The sequence below is a fragment of the Cyprinodon variegatus genome, unplaced genomic scaffold, assembly GCF_000732505.1.
Source record: "Cyprinodon variegatus isolate N-32 unplaced genomic scaffold, C_variegatus-1.0 Scaffold1968, whole genome shotgun sequence".
NCBI classification, from domain to species: domain Eukaryota; kingdom Metazoa; phylum Chordata; class Actinopteri; order Cyprinodontiformes; family Cyprinodontidae; genus Cyprinodon; species Cyprinodon variegatus.
Window position 1 is genome coordinate 21,375 of NW_015152421.1, and position 7,268 is coordinate 28,642.

Genomic DNA, 7,268 nt, shown 5'->3' on the forward strand with positions numbered 1-7,268 from the left:
GAGAGGATCATCTCTGATCTACTTCCTGTTCAACAGCTGCACCAACAGCTGGACAGTGTCAACACAACTCAGAAGGTTAGATTTTATTATTCCTCTTTGTTTGCTTATTAAACCCAAATCCAGCAGAATTCTAGAAGCTTCCTTTAACTAAATGTTCATCCAGAGCAGAACATTTCTAGAACCAACAGCTTCCTCTCATTAATGTTCTGGTTCCTTCTCTTCTGTCCACCAGCTGGACCTGTTTGTTCTCCTCATTCATTCAACAGGGTCTCAGTGAAAGAAACAGCATTAAATACACGACTGGCTTATTTTACGTCTCTAACAAATTATACTAAAGGACAAGAACAAAAAAACTTTACTTCCTGTTCACTGTTGATTCTTCATCATTTAGACACAAATATATGAATATTTAATTGAAATTCTAAAAATCAGAGAATCAGTTTCACCACAGAGATGATTGACTTACCGTCTTCAGAGCTTTCATCAGTTGTTTCTCCTTCTGCAAAGAAGAAAATCCAGTTAAACAATGATATATTTATTTATTTCCATAGTTTCAGATCAAACAACAATTATTTATGTATTATCATTTCTCCAATATTTCCATCTTCCAGTCATTGTTTCTCTGATCAGATTCCTCCTCCATGATGGAGGTTCTGCTGCTGGAGACCAGTTTAAAGGCTGAACCTGTGCTGGGAGAAGTGGAGGAGGGGTGGGGGGGCAGTGGTACCCTGTGTCTCTAGTTTTAAGCCCTCACTATTAACACACACTCACGTCCCCCCACCTCTCCTCAAACCTCCATGGAGTCTTTGTCTTTTCTGAAACAAGGTAACTGAACTAAAACTTGGTTAGAAACCAGGAAGTGGGACTCAGTGATGATGCTGATAGAAACATTCAGAGCTTCTCATTGTCCCTCAGTCTCTGCCTCCCTCACTGCTTCTACTTCATGTGGACGATACATACCTCCTTTCATCTGGATGATAAACTCCTAAATATTCCTCTTTAAAGGGAACACAGCAGATCACTGGACCCACACACACTAAAGGACAAACTTTGGACTTTGTTTCTCTTTAGGATTGAATGGCTTCTCCTCAGACCTTTGATAATCACAGACAGATTCTTCTAGAAAGAATCAGAATAAAGATATAAACATCATAGATCTGCTAACGAAAGTGTTCTGAAGGCTGCAGGCCTTGGCTGGGGACTTGGGCAGATCCTGCCACTAGGGGGTGCAATCGTGCTCAATCGGGCTGGGTGCCACTACTAGGAGAGAGAAGAAGAGACTGACGACGGTGATTTGAATGTAAAGCAAGTAACAGCTTGTGTTTGTAACGTTGTATCCGTCCCTCTGCAGCTTGTGGTTCAGTGTGCATCCAGAGAAACGTAAGTTATATTGTTTTTTTGCTGGACGAAATTATTGTTGTTTTATGTTTAATCTGTTAGGCCGGCTGGTTGAGTTATATCTGGTGCTACAGTTCATATTGCTAGCAGTGCTAATTGCTAGTTACCTCAGATGGTTTAAAGGGTAATTTATGTTATATTTATGCTACTGACCATTTCCTTTGTTGTTAGTGCCGGACATATATAACTATTATTTAATTTGTGTGCTATTGTTAAATATATTAATAATTGTTATTATTTGTTGTTGATTGTTTAAAAAATCAAATTGTTATTATTTTCCAGAACCACACTGGATTAAAGTGCCATATAAGGACTGACTGTCTCCATTATTTTTATAAGTCTTAGGGGAACTTAGTGCGTTCTGACAGACACACACATCGTGATTACAAATCAGAGAAGCCAGTCTAATAACTTTGAACCTCCGTTACATATGGTCCTTTGAGCCGGATAAGGTAATTACGAAGTGAAAATGGCTCAGGTTCTCCCAAGTGAAGACATACGTCCACGTCGGCGAACGACCCAACCCAGATGGATGGATGATTATGAAGGGTACACCCTCCCACAGCCTGCGAGCTACCCAGCCTGTGCCTTCGCTGCGTTAGAGGAGACTGACTGGAGCAGTGGAAGAGAGGGAATTGCCGAGATGACACCTCTCACCCAGCGCTCACTTCAGCGTACTCCTGCTGAGTTCATAGAGACATCCCCCACACCAATTGGAGCCACAGCACCTGCGTATGTGAGTATGCCATGGCCATACCAGGGCCCATCTGTAATAATGGATGTGTTGCAGCAAATACAAGAGGAAAACAAAAGGTTGCAGCTGATAGTGATGGACATGAGACAACAGATGGATAGGAGAGGTGCAGCACCTCACAGTTCAGACCACAAAGCTGTACCATCAACAACAGAGTCACTCCTCTGCCAGACAAGAGAGCACCAGGCCCTCACTGTCACAACACCCCATGCTACATTCACCGCCTGAAACACGTCATCCACCATTAGGAGACCGGGTCGGCCAGGAGATGCCACCACCTCTCTTGCAGGCCACACCACCGCACCAATGATGATGATTATGAGCCACCAAGACACCAGCCTACACCAGTAGGGCAACCTGCTGATGTCATGAAGAACCTTGGAGAACGCCTGCAGCAGTTGGAAGCACGACTGTCACCAGCCCCATCTATGCTGTCAGAACCACAATATCATAGTGTGCCGCCATCAGTTGCACCACCAAGACCCCCACAACGGCTAACCTCCGCAGGGCCACTGCCGAACAGCAACGAGAAGACCTACAGGGGCCCAGCGCCATCAATCCCTAAGTTCACACGAGGTGACCCCAGAGAGTTTTCCAGACTAAAGCTTGCACTTGATAATATTCTTCCTGCTGACGCGACAGAGATGTTCAAGTACCAAGTGCTCTGTGACCACCTCAAGTTTGAAGAAGCTCTACTGATAGCTGATTCCTATAGTAACTCCTTATTCCCCTACTCCGACACTATGGCTTCCCTGACCAAACACTATGGTCAGCCCCACCAGCTGTCTCTACAGCGGATCGCAGATCTAATGGATGAGCCTGCCATCTGAGCTGGCGACACCATAGCATTCAGGAGGTTTGCTCTGAGAGTCCGAGCTCTGGCCGGAATGTTGGAGCAGCTTAATGAAGATGGGCACATAGAGTTAATGTGTGGGTCTCATGTGGCCAGATTAATGAGAACGTTTCCCCAGGATCTCCGAGCCACCTTCCGGTGCCACCTTCATTCCTGGAAGGCAGGAATGCCATCTTTAATGGACTTTGCAGAGTGGCTTGAATATGAGCTGGAAATCCAGTAGGATGGAGACCAGTTCGACAAAATAGAGGAAGTCCAGAGAGGGAGAAAATGGACAAAGAAGGAGCATGATAAGGACCAGAAAGCCACTAGGAAGACCATGAACGTGCTGCATGGCACCGCCCATGACACAACCCCCCCAGCGGGTCAAGCTGAAGTCTCGGATCATCAAGGGGCTCCGGAGAAACCCAAAGCTTACTGCCCCTACTGCAGTAAGTGCAGCACTTTCTTGACCAGTGCTTAAACTTTAAGCAATTAACCAAGGAGCAGAAGATGACCTGGGTGAAGTCCAACAACCATTGCTGGCATTGTGGCCGACACCATCTGGCCGCCCAGTGCAGGTTGAGAGTCCTATGCAAAACGTGTAAGGGGAAGCACCTTGAGGCTTTGCATGAGGTTAATCTTCGGTCTGGCAAAAATGAGACCACACCAGGGAACGGCACTGGTGCAGAGCTGCAGTCAACCACAGATGTTCTGTACCTGGATCGTCGTGCCGGCTGCAATCAGATCCTTCTAAAGATCAGTAAGGTGCTACCTCGCAATGGTCACCACACTTTGGAGACATATGCCATATTAGATGATGGCTCAGAGAGGACAATCCTCCTCCAGGAGGCCGTTCAGAGGATGTGAAAACACTACATGGCTCATCGGTAACGTTCGAAATCTCTCCAATCGGTCAACCAAGAAAGACATTTTCTATTGACAGTGCCTTTACTACAGACGGACTAAGCCTTGCGGAACACTCTTTCTCAGTATAGAGACTTCAGCGCAAATATAAGCACCTCAGGAAGCTCCCCCTGCAGACGTTCACAGCAGTTCACCCACTTCTGACTGTTCGCACTTGGTGACCCCGATCCAACCTGTACGTCTCGGCCCACCTGGGGGCCCAGCTGCAGTAAAGACCAGGCTTGGTTGGGCACTGCAAGGGCCAGTCAATTCCCTCCAACAAGGAAACCGCCCACCACAGTGTTTGTTCACGTCCACCATCTCCCAGGCAGCCGAACTCTTCAACCAAGTAGAGAAGCTCTGGCAACTGGACACCCTGCCAAACAGAAATGAGAAGCTGGTGACTAGGTCACAGAGAGACCAAGAGGCCATGAGTCTTTTAGAGGCAAAGACTAGAAGAGTGGAGGTGGATGGGGTCCTCAGATATGCCACCCCACTATTGCGGGTGAGTAACATAACTTTACTAACGGCGCAGCCTGAAGCAGTACTCTCCAGCTTACGTAGCACAGAGAAGCACCTTAGAAGAGACTCAGTGAAGGCAGAGGCATATCAGGCAGAGATTGTGAAGCTGAAGAAAGCGGGCTATGTCTCAGAAGTTAGCAGGGAACTGCTGAAGACTTCAGAGGAGTTGTGGTTTATTCCCCATCACCTGGTGATCCACAATGGGCAGGATCGTGTTCAACTGTTCCTATACTTATAGGGATAAGAACCTCAACGAGCTACTGCTGTCCGGCCCAAACCTGGGCACATCCCTCCTGGGTGTCCTACTGCAGTTCAGGGAACATTCTGTTGCTGTCAGCAGTGACATAAAGGGAATGTTCCACCAAGTGAGGTTGTTGCCTGAGGACCGTCAGGTCAGAGTAGTGAACAGTTGCTAAATCACACCGACATGGATCCACAAGAACCTGGCCTGGGGCTGCGTTGGTTATGCCACTCAGATGTGCTGCGGTATAAATCACGGCTGCTGGAGAGCTCCCCTGTCACCATGCGGCACATCTACAAAGTATTAGCCAGCCAATACGATCCCATAGGGTTTCTCACACCCTATACTACGAGAGCCAAGGTGCTTATTCAGCAGTTGTGGGAGAAGAAGCGGGAATGGGACGACCCTCTGATGCCCAGCGAGTTGCTCACAGCATGGCAAGATTGGGAGAACGACTTACAGTACCTGGACCGCATTAGTATGCTTCGCTGCTACATTAGTCCAGCCATGGACCAATCAGCCTACAAGCGAGAGGTCCACATTTTCTGTGATGCGTCTCAACGTGCGTATGGCAGTGTTGGATATCTACGCACAGAAGACGCAGAGGAGCATGTGGAGGTGGCTTTCCTGACAGCTCAGTCCTGAGTGGCCCCCAAGCGCCAGCTCTCCATGCCATGGTTGGAGCTGTGTGCTGCACTTACCGGTGCACAACTTGCAAATGTGCTAACCAAAGAGCTTACCTTGGAGATATCAAGAGTGGTGATGTGGACAGACTCCACAACTGTTCTTTCTTGGATCCAGTCAGACTCTTGCCACTTTAAGGTGTTTGCAGGAACCCGTATCGCAGAAATTCAAGAGCTGACTGATAGTAATGCTTGGCGCTACGTGGAGACGTCAGAAAACCCTGCAGATGACCTCACCCAGGGAAAGTCACTGAAAGACCTCTCAGGTGAGAATCGTTGGGTTTATGGACCCCTGTTCCTGCGGCAGCCACCTGACCAGTGGCCAGTGCACCCAGTTGCAACGCGTGAAGACATCACTGAAGAGTTGTGAAGGTCAATGACCTGCCTGGTTAGCACAGTAACCGGCACCCACCAGTCCATACCTGATGCTCAGCAGTTTAGCACCTTCGGAGAACTGGTGAAAGCCACCGTGGCATACCTTCACGGGGCGGCTGCTGATGCTAAAGGGACTCCCACAGCAGAGGAGTTCGAGGAAGCGGAACTCCTGCGGTCCGCTCAAAGAGACAGCTTCCCTGAAGAGGTCCAGTGTCTGGAAGCTGGGAAACAAGTCCCTTCCTCCAGCTGCTTAATCACGCTGGCTCCAGAACATGATGCATCAGTCCAGCTGATACGGGTTGGAGGTCGCCTGAGGCATTGTCAGGAACTGGAGGAGGATGTTGTTCATCCTATAGTCCTTGACCTGAGACATGCTGTGACTAAGCTGCTCATCCGACAGGTTGACCATGATCTGAAACACCCTGGTGCAGAACGACTCTTTGCAGAGTTGAGGAAATTCTGGATCCTTCATGGCCGTGAGGCAATGAGAAGAGAACAGCGCTCATGCCCTGAGTGTCAGAGATGGAGAGCCCAACCTGTCTAACCCAAAATGGCAGACTTACCCCCCACACATCTCAGGCTACACCAACCAGCCTTCTACTCTACGGGGATTGACTGTTTTGGTCCGATGCAGATTAAAGTCGGCCACGACAAGAGCTGTCAATATTGAGGTGCTGTCCACCATCAACACAGACTCCTTCCTGATGGCCTTGAGGAGGTTCATATCCCACCGGGGGAAACCAACAGAGCTGCTCCCGGACCAGGGCACCAATTTTAGAGGTGGAGATAGAGAATTACAAAGAGTCTTCCAAGACCTCCATCCTTCTCTCCAAGCAAAGCTGGCAGAGTACCAGATCAAGTTCCGTTTTAACCCATCTAGCCCTTTCACCACGGTGGCTCCTGGGAGCGGGAAATCAGATCCATCAAGGCAGCTCTAACTGCTATCCTGGGCTCACAAATTGTAAGTGGAGAAGTGCTTACTACCATCCTGGTTGAAATTGAGGGTATCCTCACTTCCAAACCCCTACGTTACGTGTCATCTGACATAGCAGACTTGGACCCGGTGACCCCTAATCTGTTGCTGATGGGGCGGCCAGACCCAGGCAGTATACCACGACTCAGAGCGGCTCAGCCAGCGGCAATGGAGAGCCTGTCAGGTGCTTTCAGATCACTTTTGGGTGTGGTTCCTACGCCACTACCTGCCCACATTGCAAACTCAGTCCAAGTGGCAGTCGGACGAAACCCCTCTTCAGCTGGACACAGTTGTGATGATCATCGACCCTCAACTGCCCAGAGCATCATGGCCTGTTGGGAAAATCAAGCAGGTGTTCCCTGGGGCCGATGGTCTGATTCGTACAGCAGAGGTTGAAGTTCGGGACATACCTATGTCTGACCTGTGAGCCGTCTTATCAGACTCCCTGCTATACCAGAGGAGAATGAACAGTGATAGACTCAACCCAGTCTCATGGGAAAATGTACCCCCACTACGTTGGTCCACACTGCAAGGAAGGAAAATTATTTATTAAGAGGAAAGAAATTGAAAAATGGCACAAAAAA